Genomic DNA, 19791 nt, shown 5'->3' with positions numbered 1-19791 from the left:
AAGAAGGTTTATTTAAAAAAAGGGGGGTTCTTTCGAAAAAACTCCATCTAAACTGCTTTCACTTTCAAAAAAAAAAATGCTTGCGAAAAAGTGATCGGAAGAAGATATGCAAATTAGTGCCGATTTTGCATATCTCCTTTTGAAAAAAAAACATAGTTTAGACGTGCTTGGAAAGCTCTTAAATACCTTCTTCATCCCTGTATGCCTGCGGGATCGATAAGGTTGATTTCAATATGGTCACGCAGATGTATAAGACAGAAAGGGTACGTCTAAACTACATCCCTCTTTTGAAAGAGGGATGTAAATTAGACACATCGAAATTGCAAATGAAGCCAGGATTTGAATTTCCCATGCTTTATTTGCATAATTGCATCATGGAGTTCTTTCAAAAAATGCTATTTTGAAAGTGAAACTTTCAAAAGATCCTGTAAACCATGGGCCAGGGGGTTGAGGGCGGGGCTTGAACCCTTGACTGCTGGCTCCAAAGGCAAGTACTTTATCCACTGGGTACTGATCTATGAAGTTTACAGGATCTTTCGAAAAAAGCTTTTCTTTTCGAAAGAACTGTGTCTAGACCGTGCTTTCACTTTTGAAATAGCGTTTTTCGAAAATGCCATGACCCAATTATGCAAACGAAGTGCGGGAAATTCAAATCCCGGATTCATTTGCAATTTCAATGTGTCTAATTTACATCCGTCTGTCGAAAGAGGGATGTAGTCTAGATATAACCAAAGTGGCTCACTTTCTTCTTCAGCATGGTTGCTGGAGCACTATCATGACATTTGAATATTTTCTGGGAAACAGACATGCAGAGCTGAAGCTGTACTGTTGGATTGTATAAAAAGGGAAGGATGGGAAAAGTTACCCACCAGGTAACCAGCAACAGCTGAGAATTATGGGGCATCCGTAAGGTGTCACCCAGCCAGAGCAGTGATTCATGCTGCATTGTCCCACATTGTCACTTGCCTCTCACATCTAAACAATATGACATGTTCTGTCTTCACATGCACATGTGGCTTCCTTATGTATGAGGTTCTGGTTGCTCATTGAGACAGATGGCTGAGGGAGACTCAAGATTTTTTTTTTAACTGTAACTCAGCAGGAAATGAGGAGTGAGGGTAGTTTCCGGTGAGCCTCCTGAGGTGAGAAATGGGTCTCTTCTGTGCATCAGTAGCATGGCAAGGTAATTTGAAGCAACAAGGCTGCATTGCATAGCACCCACAAAGGTATTAAAAGCTTTGTGGGAATAATGTGCAGAGGGATATACCAATTGACAATAGCTATGGATGTCTGACCTGTCGAATTGCATTTACCAGATCCCTCACTGAGGCCAAAAGTGGAAAGCTTGATGGATTTGAAAGGGTACAAGTTCCAGGCTTTCTCTGGAAAGCAAGAGGCAGGGGAGCTGTTGAATGATAGTCATTTTTAATTAGTGAAGGAGCCTCGTTGCAGAGGAAACATGTAACACACTTCTTCAAGTGCTTGCACATGTCCATTCCACAGTTGGTGGGTGCTTGCCTCGTGCATAGTTATCGGAGGACTTTCTTTCCCTCAGCAGTAACCGTTGGGATGATTGGGGCCCCCTCTGCTGTCCGATGACACTACATGCTGGGATGAGAGAAGAGTCACCTTCAACTCCTTTCCATTCCTCCAGACTGCTTGTGATGGTTATTGAAATGATCTCACAATACTTAATGTAAGTGCTTCCCTTAGGCCTTTCCCTTAATATCCTCTGGGTGTTAGAAATTACTTAGCTAGTTATACTGGTAGCTTAGTCTTAGGTCTTTGGGTAACAAAAATGATTAGGGGTTTGGAACAGCTACCATATGAGGAAAAATTAATAAAACTGGGACTTTTCAGCTTAGGAAAGAGGAGACTAAGGGGGATATGATAAAAGTCTATAAAATCATGACTGGTGTGGCGGAAGTAAATAAAGAAAAGTTATTTACTTGCTCCCATAACACAAAAACTAGGGGCTGCAAAATATAATTAATAAGTAGCAGGTTTTAAACAAACAAAAGGATGCATTTCCTCATGTAGCACACAGTCAATCTGTGGAACTCCTTACCAGAGGTGGAGGTGAAGACCACTTTAACAGGGTTCAAAAAAGAACTAGATAAACTCATAGGGTATGTCTACACAGCAAAGTTATTTCGAAATCACTTTACCAGTGTCTACACAACCAAACCGCTATTTTGAAATTAAATCTAAATAGCAGAGGGCTTATTTTGAAATTGGTAAACCTCATTCCATGAGGAAAAGCACCAATTTTGAAATTGCTATTTCGAAATAAGTGCTGTGTAGACGCTTATTTCAAAATAGGGAGCCACCAGCCCTTCCCAGGGTGCCCAGGTGGCCACTCTGGGCACAACCAAGAAAACTTCTCTCCCTCTCCCTCTCCCCAGAGCTCTTAAGGGGGTAAACTCTGGCCACAGTGCCTGTGCCAGATCCAAGCCTGCCAGCCCAGAGCCAGCAGTCACTTCACCTGACCCAGTGGTCCCAGCAGAAGCAAGGTAGCCAGTGCCAGCCAGCCCTCCACCACTCCCCAGGACCAGTCTGCCAGCTCCCAGGAGCCAGCCAGGGGCTGGAAAAGGCAGGCGCCTGCCCGGTCCAGTGTGGAGATAAGGGACCTAATTCAGGTTTGGGGGGATGCCTCCAACATCCATCTAAACAGAGGAATGCAACCGTCTACAGGCGGATAGCTACCAGTCTGGCAACCAAAGGCCACATGCGAACCCAGGAGCAGGTTCGCATGAAAATAAAGGAGCTGCAGCAGGCATATGCCAGGGCCACAGAGGGCAGCTTCCAACCAGGGGCAGACCCTTACCTCTATTTTGATGCCGTGGACCTCCTCCTGGGGGGCAGGATGGTCTGTGCCCCCAAGGTGGTCATCGACCCTGGGGCAGAGCTTGCTGCCTCCTGTTGCTCCAGCCCCTGCTGCCTCCTCAGCTACTGCTCCTCCTCCCACTCCTTTTCCCCCTCCTGCTTCTTCCTCCCCACACCTCCAGAGACGCCGAGGCCCCTGCACCCATGGTGCTGGGAGACAGTTGGGCTGGCGAGACCGCCAACCCTGATCCCTGAGCTTCTCCTCCCCCTTCCTCCTCTTGCCTCTCCCTGCCAGCTCCCTCCTCCCAGGTTTTCCCCTCCCCTCTCTCACTCTCCCTCCTCCCCTCTCCCACCTTCTTTCCCCAGTCTCACCTCAGTTTCATTTCCCCCCACCCGAGTTTTGTTCAATAAAGAGGCTTTGTTGTAATGAACACATGTGTCTTTTTATTGCACAGCAGGAAGGGGGGTTAGGGAGAGGTTAGTGGAAGGACGTGAAGGAGGAATGAGGCACAAGCCCCCAGTGAGGCACACCAGGGAGACTGTTACTGCCTGCAGAACGTGCTGCCAGGCTCGCAGCGACAAGTCCAGGAGAAGCACCAAAGTGCCCAGGGGCTGCTCCAGCTCCATAGTGCAGAGTGCTGTGGTGTCCTGAGTGAGGGCTACCAGAGCATGCCGAGACAAAAATGCTTTGCTGTCCCTCAGCGAGGTAGGCAAATAAGCAGGGAAACCTTAAAACCGGCTGTCCGGGGGGGGGGGGGGGGGGGAAGGTCCCTTTAAGCACAGGTCTCAGATACCTTGTGTGGCTGCTGCCTGAGGCTAACTCCTGACCTGATGCCCTGCCAGAACCAGTTCCGGCCAGCCTTAAATACGATTCAGCGTCCTATCAGTGTGGACGCGCTATTTTGAAATAGCAAAATGCTATTTTGAAATGCATTTTGTGTGTAGATGCATTATTTCTCAAATAAGCTATTTTGAAATAACTATTTTGAAATAAGCTATTTTGAAATAACGCTGTAGTGTAGACATACCCATAGAGAATAGGTCCATCAATGGCTATTAGCCTTAGCCTCTGTTTGCCAGAAGCTAGGGAATGGGTGACAATAGATGGATCACTTGATGATTGCCTGTTCTGTTCATTCTCTCATGGGCACCTGGCATTGGCCACTGTCGGCAGACAGGATACTGGGCTAGATGGACCTTTGGTCTGACCCAGTATGGCCGTTCTTATGTTCTTTGGACTAGGTTTCCTTTTTGGTACTGTGCTCAGTTCTGGGGTAGTGCTGTGCTCACTGGGGTTTAAGTCCTGCTACACTTGTGCTAAACCCATGCTGGTCAGTGAGACTATTTATGGTGTTCAGAGAATCCCACATGGTGAATGTCATGTCTGCTAGGGTTGTAAGCCACGTTCATGGAGGGGCGGAATGGTGAGGCTCAAGTGTTTACTCATGGAGGCTGCATGTTGGCCCTTGTCGGACATTGGCCTCAGTGCAGAGAAAGGCAGAGATGCCTGGGTGCAATGGTCTCACTCACCGGTACCAAAGAAAAGCCTCAGGTCTTCCTCATGCTTGGTATTGCACTTGGTTGTCTTGGTGCCTAAATCTAGGAAAGGCAGAGACCCCAGAAAACTGGCTGGGGAGTCTCTTGCTGGAGAAATCTTCCTCTAAAAAGAAGGAATTGCTACCACTGGAGCCGGTGTCAGGTCTGTTGAAGGCATCCCATGAAAAGCCGCTGGGAGGGAGTCATCACCTCTGGCAGTACAAGAAGGTTCACAGGCAGTACTGATGCCTGAGGGTCCTGCCTCACCATGCCAGGAACACTCAGTACCATTATCTATCCAGACCCTGCAAAGATCTGTGGAATCGAAGTGCAAACCTACAATGATTTCTTGGGTCCCACCCTCCCGGGCTGTGACTGGCACTGCTCCTCCAGTGCTGGGCAATTCAGAGACTTCCTCACTGGATTCAAAGTCCCACCCAGGTCAGCAGACATATCCTCCTTCAGAGACGTAGAATCATGGGCAGATCAGCAATCTCAACATCAGATCGCTCCTTTTAAAGGGCAATAGCCCAGCCAAAGTTGATCCAAGATCTTTATCCATGGCTATTCTATACTCTGGAGCAGTGTTTCTTAAACTTTTTAAGACCAAGGAACACCAAACAATTTTTTTTACAAGGAACACCAAGGATTTTTGTTTGAGCCAAAAAAAAAAAAAAAAAAAGGGTCGGAGGAAAAGGGTCAGGGGGAAGTTATTGAGCCAAATTTAAAAAAGAAAAAAGGTCATCTGCTCCTTTAAGGGTGACCATTTTGAATTCTGTTCTCTGTGGAACACCTCCAACTGGCTTGTGGCACACCGGTTAAGAAACACTGCTAAATTAAGTTAATGGAGATTGCCTATCTCCTACAACTGGAAGGGACCTTGAAAGGTCATCAAGTCCAGTCCCCTGCCTTCACAGCAGGACCAAGTACCATCCCTGACAAATTTTTACCCTAAATCACCTCTGCAAGGATTGAACTCACAACCCTGGGTTTAGCAGGCTAATGCCGAAACCATTGAGCTATCCCTCCCCCTGTAGAGTGTTGCTAAGTCTTCTCTCTAGCCACCTCTAGTGCACAGAGATCAAGATCACTGTTCTCTGATACACAGTACCAAACACTCAGGCCCATTTCTGGCAGCTCCCCTTCTCCCCCCACAAGTAATGGAGAAGCCACCACCTCGGAATCTTGTGGCATTTTGAGGAGGCAAGTGATTCAACAACACAGAGGCCTACAGGGCTCACCAAAGCCTCTCAACAAAAGGTGGCCTCTGATCTGGCTTTTCACACTCCAGGGGATAGAAGACCTCTTTTCTCCAAACCCAATCAGATGGTGCCCACATATGCAAGATCCTGTCCCTCTTGTGATCTGAGCCTGATCCTAGAGAAGCTAATGGGACTCCTATTTGACTCACTCTCAATTTGCTCTCTATGCAGGTGTAACCCCCTTTTTCCTCCCCGGGTTACTGGGGAGCAGGTCACACTCACAGGTGTGCCTGGGCGCCTGGTGTTTTAACCCAAAAGAGATTCTGAGCACCCCAGTGGTGATGGTGTTTAGCTGGGGAAAGCCCTATCCACCCCCTTGCTGCAATCCCTTGCTGGCAATGAATGTAAAGTGGCGGTGCCTCCACCTGGCTGGCCTTGTACACACACTGGTGCCTTGAGAGCCTCCAGGAATATACTCATTCCAACATAAAGCTGGATCTAATTCCAGAACAACTACAAATCATATACATCTAATAGAATACTTTAAAATAAACCATCTTTACTTAACTAAACAGGGATTAACAGATTAGCCAGGAATAGCATTAACAAAACACATAACAATAACTGAAGCTTATACAGCTAGACAACAGTTACTCCACCCCAGAGTGTGCACACCCTTAGACTCAGTCCCAGACACTTGCTTGCGTTGGCGCGCTGATGTTGCAGCTGTAGTGAGGATTTGGTCCAGGCTAAACAGCAGCTCTGTCCCAGGCAGCACTCTTCCAGCAAGGCCCAAATTTACTGCCTCATGCTGTGCCTATAGGAAGCAGCCTGCTAACTCCTAGTTCCAACAGGCATGTAGTAGCTGCATCCAACAGCCCCTGCACTGAGTCAATGTCCTTGGCAGGAGCCTGGCTCCCCCTTTGGTTCCAAAACTCCAAGGCAGAGTCCCAGACTGCTAGGCCTCTTCTTCAAGCACATGGAGAGAGCCTCCTCTCTCTCATAGACTTTAAGGTCAGAAGGGACCATTATGATCATCTAGTCTGACCCCCTGAACAGTGCAGGCCACAGAATATCACCCACCCCTTCCAGAATAATCCTCTCACCTATATCTCAGATATTGAAGCCTTCAAATACTTTGAAGACCCCAAGATGCAGAGAATCCTCTAGCTGTGACCTGTACCCCATGCTACAGAGGAAGGCGAAAAACCTCTAGGGCCTCTGCCAATCTACCCTGGAGGAAAATTCCTTCCCGACCCCAAATATGGCGATTAGCTGAACCCTGAGCATGTGGGCAAGACTCATCAGCCAGACACCCAAAAGTTCTCTAGTAATTCCTATCATCCCTCCATTGACCTATTTCCCACTGATAATGAATGGTCAATTAGTTACCAAGATCATGTTATCTCATCAAACCATCCCCTTCATAAACCCATCTAGTTTAATCTTGAAGCCAGATAGATCTTTTGCCCCCACTACTTCCCTTGGAAGGCCGTTCCAGAACCTCACTCCTCTAATGGTTAGAAACCTTTGTCTAATCTCAAGGCTAAACTTCCTACTAGCCAGCTTATATCCATTTGTTCTTGTGTCCACATTGGTATTAAGCTTAAATAATTCCTCTCCCTCCCTGGTATTTATCCCTCTAATATATTTTAAAAGTGCAATCATGTCCCCCTTCAGCCTTCTTTTGGTTAAGGTAAACAAGCCAAGCTCCTTGAGTCTCCTTTCATAAGACAGGTTTTCCATTCCTCGGATCATCCTAGTGGCCCTTCTTTGTACCTGTTCCAGTTTGAATTCATCCTTCTTAAACATGGGAGACCAGAACTGCACACAGTATTCCAAATGAGGTCTCACCAATGCCTTGTATAATGGCACTAACACCTCCTTATCCCTACTGGAAATACCTCGCCTAATGCATCCCAAGATCGTATTAGCCTTTTTCACGGCCATATCACAATGGCGGCTCATAGTCATCCTATAATCAACCAGGACTCCGAGGTCCTTCTCCTCCTCCATTACTTCCAACTGATGTGTCCCCAGTTTATAACTAAAATTCTTGTTATTAATCCCTAAATGCATAACCTTACACTTCTCACTATTAAATTTCATCCTATTGCTATCACTCCAATTTACAAGATCATCCAGATCTTCCTGTATGATATCCTGATCCTTTTCGGAATTGACAATAGCTCCCAACTTTGTGTCATCCGCAAATTTTATTAGGACACTTCCACTTTTGGTGTCAAGATCAGCAATAAAAAGATTAAATAAAATTGGCCCCAAAACTGATCCCTAAGGAACTCCGCTAGTAACCTTCCTCCAACCCGACAGTTCACCTTTCAATATGACCCGCTGTAGTCTCCCCTTTAACCAGTTGCTTATCCACCTCTCAACTTTCATATTAATCCCTATCATTTCCAATTTAACTAATAATTCCCCATGTGGTACTGTATCAAATGCCTTACTAAAGTCGAGGTAGATTAGATCCACTGCATTTCCTTTATCTAAAAAATCTGTTACTTTCTCAAAGAAGGAGATCAGGTTGGTTTGGCACGATCTACCTTTTGTAAAACCATGTTGTAATTTGTCCCAATTGCCATTAGCCTCAATGTCTCTAAGTACTTTCTCCTTCAAAATTTTTTCCAGGATCTTACATACTACAGATGTCAAACTAACAGGTCTATAGTTACCCGGTTGCTTTTTTTCCCTTTCTTAAAAATCGGAACTATATTAGCAATTCTCCAGTCAAATGGTACAACCCTTGAGTTTAGAGATTTATTAAAAAATTTTGCTAATGGACTTGCAAGTTCATGTGCCAGTTCCTTTAATATTCTTGGATGAAGATTATCTGGGCCCCCCGATTTACTCCCATTAAGCTGTTCAAGTTTGGCTTTTACCTCGGATATGGTAATATCTACCTCCATATCTTTAGTCCCATCTATTAAGTTACCATTATCCCTAAGCTCTTCATTAGCCTCATGACAGACTGAAGCAAAGTATTTGTTCAAATATTGGGCCATTCCTAGATTATCCTTAACCTCCACTCCATCCTTAGTAATTAGCGATCCTACTTCTTCTTTTTTTGTTTTTTTCCTATTTATATGGCTATAAAACCTTTTACTATTGGTTTTAATTCCCTTTGCAAGGTCCAACTCTACCTGACTTTTGGACTTTCTCACTTTGTCCCTACATGCTCTAACCTCAATAAGGTAGCTTTCTTTACTGATCCCTCCCATTTTCCACTCCTTATACGCTTTCTGCTTTTTCTTAATCACCTCTCTGAGATGCTTGCTCATCCAGCTTGGTCTAACACACCTGCCTATAAATTTTTCCCCTTTTCTAGGGATACAGGCTTCTGACAGCTTCTGCAACTTTAACTTAAAATAATTCCAGGCCTCCTCCACTTTAAGGTCCATAATTTCTTTAGTCCAATCAACTTCCCTAACTAATTTCCTTAATTTATTAAAGTTAGCCCTTTTGAAATAAAAAACCCTAGTCTCAGATTTATTTTTGTTTATCCTTCCATTTAATTTGAACTGAATTAGCTCATGATCACTCGAGCCAAGGTTGTCTCCTTACAACCATTTCATCTATGAGGTCCTCGCTACTCACCAAAACCAAATCTAAAATAGCATCCCCCCTTGTTGGTTCAGCAACTACTTGATGAAGGAATTCATCAGCTATCACATCTAGGAAAATCTGAGCCCTATTATTATTACTAGCACTTGTTCTCCAGTCTATATCTGGAAAGTTAAAATCTCCCATGATTACGCAGTTTCCATGAGTATTTACTTCATTAAAAACATTAAAGAGGTCTCTATCCATATCCAAATTGGATCCTGGTGGTCTATAACACACCCCAAGCACTATCCCAGGGGAGGATCTGATAGTTTTCTTTCCCAATGTGATTTTTGCCCAAACACACTCTTGTCTTCTCCATTCCATTACTTTTTATTTCTTTACAATCTACCTCATCTTTGATATACAGTGCGACTCCACCACCTTTACCCTTATTTCTGTCTTTCCTAAACAGCACATACCCTTCAATACCTGTACTCCAGTCATGCCTAGTATTCCACCTGTTTCTGTTATTCCTATAATATCTGGTTTCACTTCCTGGACCAATAGCTCTAGTTCCTCCTTTTTGTTACCTAGGCTCCTCGCATTGGTGTACAAACATCTTGATTTTTGCTGTTTGGCCTCATTCACATTCTTTACCCAATTTGGCACGGACATTATACCTCCAATATGACCTATTAGACTAGTATCCACCCCACCTTTCCTCATGTTCATTCTCCTACCCCCAGCTATATCCTTTCTTACTTCGTTTTCCTCCCTCTCAGTGTTAAAATCTGGCATAGAGATTACCTGGGCATCTCCCAACCATCTCCCCCAAATTCCTAGTTTAAAGCTCTCTTAATCAATTGAGCCAGCCTCCATCCTAGAAGTCTATTTCCCTCCCTACTTAGGTGAAGTCCATCCCTAGAGAACAGTCCTCTGTCCATACATGCCTCCCAGTGACCATACATCCCAAAGCCCTCCTTATAGCACCACTGCCTAAGCCATCTATTGATCATCATAATCCTGTCACATGAGCATCTTCCCCAGCCTATCATAGTCTCCCTTAATTTGTTCCAGCGAGAATCTAGCCGTATCATTTGTTCCTACATGAAGGATGATCAATGGATTCCTTCCTGCTCCCTTAATAATCCTCTTCAACCTTAGTTCCACATCTCGTATCTTACACCTGGCAGACAGCACACCCTTCTATTCTCTGGATCAGCTCTGGTTACAGGCCTATCTATTCTTCTCAATAAAGAGTCCCCAATCACATAGACCTGCCTTTTCCTAGTGACAGTGACATTCTCTAGTCTATCTCTAGCTTCCTCTGGCTGCAAGTCCTTGCCATTCCTATTTTCCCTTGTAATCCTCTTTAACCCATCCTGTATCCTCCTAATGCTCATTATTGGTGTTGTCTCCATTAAGTCTTCCCCTTTATCTATGGGACTAGCCACTCTTCTCTTCTTCCTTACCCTTCCATTTTCATTATCTACCTGCTGTACCCCTTCTTCATTCTCCAGCTCCACATACCTTTCTTGAGCTCTATTTTTCCTTCACTGACCCATCTTTTCCTCTGCCTGGTTCTCTGTGTCACATGCTTCCACTGTCCATTTTCTTCACCCAGCAGTCCCCCCTCTGAGGCCCTTGATCCTGCTTCCATCTGCATATCTAAGCTTTCCCCTTCAGCCACGTCATGCCTTTGCCCCATCATCTGCTCAAACCCCCTTCTAAACTCGACCAGAGTTTCCACCTGCATCGCCAGTCCTCGGATCTTTTCTTCCATCAACTCGATCAGGCGGCACTTCATGGAAACAAAACTCCTTTCAGGTACCCCCTCCAGAATCATGTACATACTGCAGCTACCACATCCAATCATCTTCCTTGTGTTCTCTACTACTTGGGTCATGGCCACTAATGCCTCTGTGTTTTATCTGCTTTCTCACCAAAATCCTATTAGTCCAGTGAACACAAAAACAAACCAAAACACCCCCTTCCACAGCAAAAACAAACTCCAAACAAGTTCCAATATTCAAACTCCCCTTACAAACGCCCACTTAAACTCCCCTGTTTACAGCTCTGTTTGCTTGGCTCCTGTGCCGCTGCAGCTATCTCACAAGAGTCCCTCCTACCTCTTTTGTTCCAAGGGCTCATGGGAATTGTAGTCTGGATTGTAGCACACAGGGTCTTTTTAGAATAAAACAGAGGCCCCTTTAGTAAGGTGACTACACAGGTTTCATTTTTAGTGGCATTTGCCTCAGCCAGAAGTGTGCAGAAGTTGACGGCCCTTGTGTCAAAGCCCTATGCACAATTTTCTACAAGGACAACATTTATTTCCATCCTCGCCCCACATTTCTTTTTTTAAGGTAATCTCTGATTTCCGTGGTAACCGGGCACTCTATTTGCTGACATTCTTTCCCAATGAGGAGAGGCTTCATTCACAGAATTGTGAGACGCTTTCTACCTCGACCACACTAAGTCTTTTAGATCCTCCACACAGTTGTCCCTTGAGGTTGCTGACAGGATTGCTGGGGGTGCTGGTGGTGTAGGGTCTGAGTAGAGAGGCCACATATCCAGAAAGTCCTGCAAACAGAGTTCCAATGCCCAAGATGATGGGGCATCCAGGATTTCCAGGTTTATGGATCTTGGGTAGTAGATAGAATAACTCTGGTCGGGGCTTTAGGAGTGTGTATGTTTAGATTTGTTCCTGTGCTTGTATAGGGAGTGTCCTGAGCAGACAGTGCAGTTTCTTAGTGTATTCCGCAGTGGGATGTGAGGAAAGAGGCCCGTAGAATGTGGTATTGGAGAGTTGTCTGGCAGCCTCCTTTTGATAGTCTGACCTATTCATGATGACAACTGCACCTCCTTTGTCAGCCTCTTTGATTATGATGTCAGAGTCGTTTCTGAGGCTGTGGATGGCATTGCGTTCTGCATGGCTGAGGTTATGGGGCAAGCGATGAGAAGCTGGATATGAGTCAACGGCGTGCCCTTGTAGCCAAGAAGGCGAATGGAATATTAGGTTGCATTAGGAGGAGCATTGTCAGCAGATATAGAGAAGTGATTATTCCCCTTTATTCAGTTCTGGTGAGGCCACATCTGGAGTACTGTGTCCAGTTCTGGGGTCCCCACTATAGAAAGGATGTAGATGCATTGGAAAGGGTCCAGCAGAGGGCAACCAAAATGATTAGGGGGCTGGAGCACATTACTTATTAGGAGAGGCTGAGGGATTTGGGTTTGTTTAGTCTGGAGAAGAGAAGAGTGAGGGGGGATTTGATAGCAGCCTTCAACTTCCTAAAAGGAGGTTCCAAAAAGGATGGAGAGATGCTGTTCCAGGTAGTGACAGATGGCAGAACAAGGAGCAATGGTCTCAAGTTGCAGTGGGGGAAATATGGTTGGATATTAGGAAAAACTATTTCACTAGGAGGGTGGTGAAGTATTGGAATGGGTTACCTAGGGAGGTGGTGGAATCTCCATCCTTAAAGGTTTTCAAGTCTTGGCTTCACAAAGCCCTGGCTGGGTTGATTTAGTTGGGATTGGTCCTGCCTTGGGCAGGGGGCTGGACTTGATGACCTCCTGAGGTCTCTTCCAGCTCTGTGATTCTATGATTCAATCTTAGACCTTTGCAAAGCAGTGACTCAGATGTCAATCTGAACTTTTACTTCTCATTATGCCATTTCCCATCCATTCAGGGATGGTGCCAAGTTCAGACAGGTACCAGCCTTCAATCACTAGTCAGGTTGACTCAGAATGCACCATCATGTTTGTCCACCTATAAGTCACAGTGGAATGAACATGTGCAAGCACCCAGAGAGGGAAAACTGTTACCTATCTTTCTGTAGCTGTTGTTCTTGGAGATACGTTACCCATGTCCATTCCATGACCCATTGTCCTTCCCCTCTTTATCACTCTCTCCGGTATGACAGAGCTGAGGAGGTCTGTGTCAGCTTCATACTCTCATACCAGCATGCAGCTTTATCAGACAACAAAGGGGACTTGAGCACAGAGGGAAGTTCTCTGATAATTGTGCACGAGGCAAGTACGCACCAAGAATGGAATGGATACATGCAACGCATCTCGGAGAACAACAAAAACTAAATGGCTAATCACTTTTTTTCTCCCATGTCTGACATTAGATAAATTGGAGTAATTTTAGTAATGACTAAAAATAACTGAGGTCAGTGGAACATTTGCAAAGGGGTAGCTGGTAACAGCAAGAGCCTTCAGTAAAATATGTCATAGCTGCACTGGGCACTAAGATCTTCTAGACCGTGATCTGACAATCATGGGCAGATTCTTGTGCCCACACAAAAAGTCCATGTAGGTGAAGGTTCCATCCATGTTGACTCTGTTGCAGGCAAAGGATCATATATGTCCATTTCTATACTCATAATCTGGTCATGTTGCTACGAGCTTTTGGGGCATGATTGTGAGGTACCAAATTGTTTCTTTACATAAGGATTGTGAATATTAATACAGCCATCCTGGGTCAGACCAGTGGTTCATGTAGTTCTGTTTCCTGCCTCCAACAGTGGGCATAGCCAGGTTCTCCAGAAAAATGATCAGAACAGTACAATTATCAAGTGATTCATCCCAGTCTCAACTTCTAGCAGTCAGAGGCTTAGGAAGACCCAAGGCATGGGACTGTATCCCTAACTATCTTGGCTATGAGCCATTGATGGACATATCATCCACAGATTTATCAAATTCATTTGGTTATGCAATTGTTTTTTACCGCATCCCCTGGCAAGGAATTCCACAGGTTGACAGTGCATTGAATGAAGAAATACTTGTTTTGTTTTAAACATGCTGCTTATTAATTCCATTAGGTGACCTCTGGTGCTAGTGTTTTGTGAAAAGGTAAATAACATTTCCCTGTTCACTTTCTCCAACACCATTCATGATTTTATAGATTTCTATCATGCCCCCCCCCATACTCATCTCTTTTCCAAGATGACCAGCTCCAGTCTCTTTAATGTCTCCTTTAATGAAAACTGTTCAATACCCCCTCATCATTTTTGGTGCCCTTCTTGGTACTTATTCCAATTCTAATTTATCTTTTTTAAGATGGGGCAACCAGAACTGCATGCATTCTTCAAAGGGTGGGCGAACTATGGATTTATATAGCAACGTTACGGTATTTGCTGTCTTTTTCTAATGTTTCATGTCTGTGTTCCAAGAAGATTGGCATCCTCCATTTTCTTTAAAAATGACTCACTTCACTTGTAATCTTCCCAGCCTTGTGTTGTTCTGTCCTAGGAATTATAAGAACACACTGCAAAGGGATGGAAGACAATAGCTCTCAAGCAGACAGTGTCGTATGTTCTGGCTGGTTGGTAATTCCAGCCGGGAAAGCTTATGAAGGCCCAGCCCTTTGATCACTTGTGAAAATATGGTAGATTGGAGGCCTCAGATGATGACCTGTAGCCCTGGCCCAGCAGGGTAGATGGAAAATGATGAATTAGTCTGAGGTAAGATGTCCCTACCGAAAAACACATGTTTTATAGATTTCCCCACCCCCACTTGCTCAGAAATCTGTGATGGTAACTGGATTTTCTTTAAGCTGAGGTATCATAAAAATGTGCGATACTGCTCAGCAGGGTCTCTTTCATGTCCATGTCAATGACAGGCGAGTGCCATACAAACCACTATTAGTTCTCTCAGTCTCCCTTTGTGTGGTGTGAGTACTGAGGGTGGGATTTGTCTGCTCACCAAGCCAGATCTGCTTGTCTACACCTTGAAAAACGAGTCTGACAAAGGCACCAAATGGAGTCTCTTTTCCTTACTGTAAGTGATTATTTCCCTCCAACCTCTGGGTGTTATAGGGCTACCAAAACAAGCTCAAAGCAGGGACATGGAAACTCCCTAAAAATGTGTGTGTGGGCGGGGGGTGGTGGCATGGGCACCTAACCCATGGCCTTGTCTCTCCACTCCCCTTTCCTGAGGCCCTGCTTCTCTTGCTTCTCTCCACCTTTTCTCACCAAGACTCTGCCCCCTCTCTCCACCCGTGCTCACTCTTATACAAAAGTGATGGGGCCACGGCCCAGTGCATGTTATTTCCCAGTTTGGGGAAGTCTTGACCCACTAGAGGCTTATTATTTGTTGAAATATGTGTTAGAACTACTGAAACATTTGAAAATGTGAGGTAAATATTGTGGAGTTTTTTTGAGTGAATAATAATTCATGGATGCATTTTTTTTTCCAGTAATTCAACCAGCTGCACTAAGAACAGAACCAATTTGGCCAAGGCAGAAATCACAGATTGGACCCAATAGTTGCTGTTGCTGTATGGTGAGGAAAAAGATGATTCCACTGACTTTGCTTATCAAAGGAGCTAGTCTGGTATATTCTCCACTGGCTTTGGTGGTGCAGCACTGGGGCTCATGATGTCTTTCAGTCAGGAATTATCTCCTTGTTATGTGTCTGTACAGTGCCAGTGGCGCCCTGATCCATGACTGGTGCAGATGTGACAGATGCCATCTTGGCCAACACATCCGGGATTGAACCAGGGGCCTCCCGAGGGAATAAATAATGAGCTATTACAAAAACATGAGCTATTACAGTTCAAGCTAAAGAACCCATGCTCTGTAGCGGGGACTTTAACAATATGTGTCCTCTGAGGACTTCTACCAACGGGACCCTGTAACACATACTCACCAGTGGGGTACACATAAATAATAATTTTGCCAGCTATGTTATGTAGATGCAGCTTGCAGAATGGCGATTCTGAACTTGTAAAGGTAAAATGCTGAAGCAAAATTTAGTGGCCGTAGAAAAACAAAATGAAACTCAGAGTACAACCAAACTATGGCCTTGAGTCTGATCTTACTGAAGGCCCTGTGCAACTCTCATTTGAGCTAATGGGAAAGACTCCATTTGACTTCAGTAGGAATTGGATTGGGGTTTTTCACTGATGTGCATTGGAGTAATGTCAGTGAAGTCAGTGGAAGGGGGGGAGAGGTGTAAAAATGAGATGAGCAGAATCAGAATCAAGCTCTTCCACTTCACTTCCCCTTTAGCTACAGAGTTTAGTGACACATCTGCTTGAAATGAAACCTGGAGCTTGTACAGAGCATGTCTCCAGGACAACTACCTAGGGTGTCTCACTTCTTCTGATGAGCTAGTGCTGCAGCTGTGAAATAAGCGGCAGTTGAGCTGACAGGAAGCAACTGAGTCATTCAATCTCAAGCTTGAAATCACTGATTCTTCAATTTAAACCTTAGCCTTTGTGTGTATTAGGAGTCACTAGTCTTGACTTCCAACTGTAGCTGAGCTGCAATCACCTTACATCACTCTGGTGTTTTGTTCATCTCTCAAATATGGGGCAGGGGTGGAGTTCCCACTTCTGTCATAGGTAAGGAAATGGAAAGATAAGATTGTAGCAGTTTAAAGGAAAGAAAAGGAATAATTACTTACACATACACACAAAGTCTCTTTGGAAGGGCAAGGGAATCTCAGTTACTTTTACATTGTGGTTTTCCTAGTCTGCCCCAAGTATTGTGGTTTACCCAGCAAGATTGTTTCTTCTGTTATCATTTGCTGTAGTGCTTGCCTGGAAGTCCGAGCTGAGTGCTAGGTGTCAAACAACCTCCTAGGGCGAGACAGCCGCTTCCCCAAAGAGCTTATAGTCTGAGCAGTTAAGAGAGAGGAAGGAAGGATTTTTATTGCTGTTATACTGGTGGGAAACTGAGGCACAGAGTTTAAGTGACTCACTGAAGGCTGCATAGGGAATTCATGTAAGAGCTGGGAATGAACCCAGCTTTCCTGAATCCCAATCCATTGCCATAACCACAAGATCACCCTCTCTCTACAGCCCTGTCCCTGCACGCTGTTTGTCAAGGAACCAGTGATCAGGCTAAGTGGTCAGAGCAGGAGTCAGGCCTAGTGGTTGGAGTCTGAATGCCAAAGCCTAGGACTGAGGTGGAGTTGGGGTTAGGAATCAGAACTGGATTTCCAGGAGTCAAGGAAAGTGGGAGCAGGGCTGGTTCTGATGTAGGAGGGAGGCTGGAACAGGTTAGAAACCTGGTGCAGGGGCAGGGTCTGGCTGAAGCAGTGAAGAAACAGGGCTTGTAGAGATGAGCACAGAGAGACATAGTCCATTGGCAGGTGAGCTGAACAGCTATCAAGCTGCTGCTGGGCTTAAAAACGAGCCTACTGGTTTCCTTGGCCACTCAGGCAACCTAACTGGCCGGTTGGGGTGTCAGGAATATGGGGCAGGCACATCTGCAGGGCCGATCCCTGCAACTTATGGAGACCCACTGACCTCTGTGCCAGAGCAGGGGGCTGCTGCATGTCTCCAGTTGCAGGATGGGGCTTGAGAAGAGCTGCATGCCACTATGGGAGGGACAAGTCTGGAAGGCCACTCCATTGCAGAGTTGCTAGCCCTTGGAGTGAGAAAACAGGAGTGGAGCTTGAACTGGAGTCTGCTGAATGGCAGGGCAGAACCACGTCACAGGGCCACCAGGGTTTAGTGTGGGCTTTTAAGTTTCAATGTGAGACACAGAGAGAGGCTCCATTCAGAGGCTGTTGTGAAAGTTCCCCGTTATGGAGGAATATCTCAGCAAAGCCTACAGTGCAAACACCGTTGGCCAGAGGGAGGAAGAACAGCTGCTGGCATCAGCCCACCTGTATGTATTTAACCCCCTTCTGTTTCAGGTAGGAAGGCTCCTGTATTTCTCCATCACGAAATGGGACGTGGTCTCTTCATCTCAAAAAAGATATACTGGCATTAGAAAAGGTTCAGAGAAGGGCAACTAAAATGATTAGGGGTTTGGAACGGGTCCCATATGAGGAGAGATTAAAGAGACTAGGACTTTTCATCTTGGAAAAGAGGAGACTGAGGGGGGGATATGATAGAGGTCTATAAAATCATGAGTGGTGTGGAGAAAGTGAATAAGGAAAAGTTATTTACTTGTTCCCATAATATAAGAACTAGGGACCACCAAATGAAATTAAGGCGCAGCAGGTTTAAAATAAATAAAAGAAAGTTCTTTACACAGCGCACAGTCAATGTGTGGAACTCCTTGCCTGAGGAGGTTGTGAAGGCTAGGACTATAACAGGGTTTAAAAGAGAACTAGATCAATTCATGGAGGTTAAGTCCATTAATGGCTATTAGCCAGGATGGGTAAGGAATGGTATTCCTAACCTCTGTTTGTCAGGAGGTGGAGATGGATGGCAGAAGAGAGATCACTTGATCATTACCTGTTCGGTTCACCTCTCTGGGGCACCTGGCATTGGCTACTATCAGCAGACAGGATACTGGACTAGATGGACATTTGGTCTGACCAGGTATGGCCATTCTTATGTTCTTAGTTCTAGGCTTTTCTGGGGCAATCTTTCATCAAAGCTGAGGAGCTGGCTATGTTTATAGGCATGAAGTCACATGGCCATTATTTGCCATGGGCATGTGTGCAGCAGCGTTCAGCACTAATGCACAACAAATGTTAGGTGGATGGAATTTATTCTGGTTCTAGTTTATCTCCAAAGAACAGGGGGCTCAAGGACTGGCATACCAGCTCAGACTGATGCACCACTTTATCCATCTCCCTGATTCTGACAGCAGTCAGTACCAGCTGCCTCAGATGTAGCTGCAATAAAACTTGAAGTGAGCTATCATAGAACAACCTAGTGACGGGGACATTTACTTCACGGATGGCTTGTGGTTTTGGCTGTGTCTACACTAGGGCTATGTCTAGACTACGTTCTATTTTTGACAGAGGATATACAAATTCCATTTTCTTCCGATCTCACTTTTGAAAGTGGATCTTTCGAAAGTGAAAGTAGTCTGGACATGGGTTTTTTAGGAAGAAAACCCCCTTTTTCGAAAGAAAGAAAGAAAGAAAGAAAGAAAGAAAGAAAGAAAGAAAGAAAGAAAGAAAGAAAGAAAGACGCTCTTCCTTAAAAAATGAGGTTTACGTGTTTTTTTCGAAAAAGGGTTTTTTTCCTGAAAAAAATGCACCCAGACTACTTTCACTTTTGAAAGATCCGATTTCAAAAGCGAGGTCAGAAGAAGATATGCAAATTCCCACCGAATTTGCATATCCTCTTTCGAAAACAGCACGTAGTTTAGACGTACCCTAGAAGTGCTACAACAGCAGCACAACTTCTGTATACACTGGAGCATTGGTCAACTGAACATTGCCTATGGCGTGAAATTATTCACAGCCCTGAACAATGTAGTTAATCTGCTCTCAATCTGTAGTGTGGGCCAGCCCTAGGGAATCAAGAGAAAGAAACAGAACTAAGACCCATGTGTTTCAAAGGAGATTTGTGATTGTGGATATTGAACACTGAGATACCTCTAGGAAGCGTGATTTCTAGAGGACTTTCAGCACTCTGAAAATCAGGCCCTTGTCTGGTATCTCTGGATGGGCGCCCAAAAGTTACTCCCTGGTAACTTTTGAAAATCAAGACCAAGTTCCCCCCAGTACGATACCTCTCTACCTCCTTGCACATTTCCTGGACTGATCGGTAGAGGTAGATCAGAATTAAATCCTTAGAGTGTAATATGCTCAACCACTAAGGAAAGAGACACTGAGCTTTTGTGTGTTCAATTTCTGTCTACCAGACAGTTTCCCTTTTTTAAAAAATTGAGTGGGTTTAATATAAAGGAAAATATTAGCAAAGCCCATGCTGATCTGTGCCTGGATGAGTTTGAAGCGGCAGCCCCCA

At 44.9% G+C, this 19791-nt stretch overlaps 1 long non-coding RNA gene across 1 annotated transcript; it reads left to right on the top strand.

The window, feature by feature from the left end:
- Window positions 1-1519: 1519 nt before the first annotated feature.
- LOC112547514 (uncharacterized) lies at window positions 1520-19061 on the top strand. Its single transcript, XR_003091277.2, has 3 exons — window positions 1520-1696; window positions 14379-14590; window positions 15325-19061. It is a non-coding gene; the product is annotated as an uncharacterized LOC112547514 (long non-coding RNA).
- The last annotated feature ends 730 nt before the right edge of the window (window positions 19062-19791 follow it).

The sequence above is a fragment of the Pelodiscus sinensis genome, chromosome 1 (genome assembly GCF_049634645.1).
Source record: "Pelodiscus sinensis isolate JC-2024 chromosome 1, ASM4963464v1, whole genome shotgun sequence".
Classification (NCBI taxonomy): domain Eukaryota; kingdom Metazoa; phylum Chordata; order Testudines; family Trionychidae; genus Pelodiscus; species Pelodiscus sinensis.
This window is presented reverse-complemented; position numbering and strand designations above follow the sequence as displayed.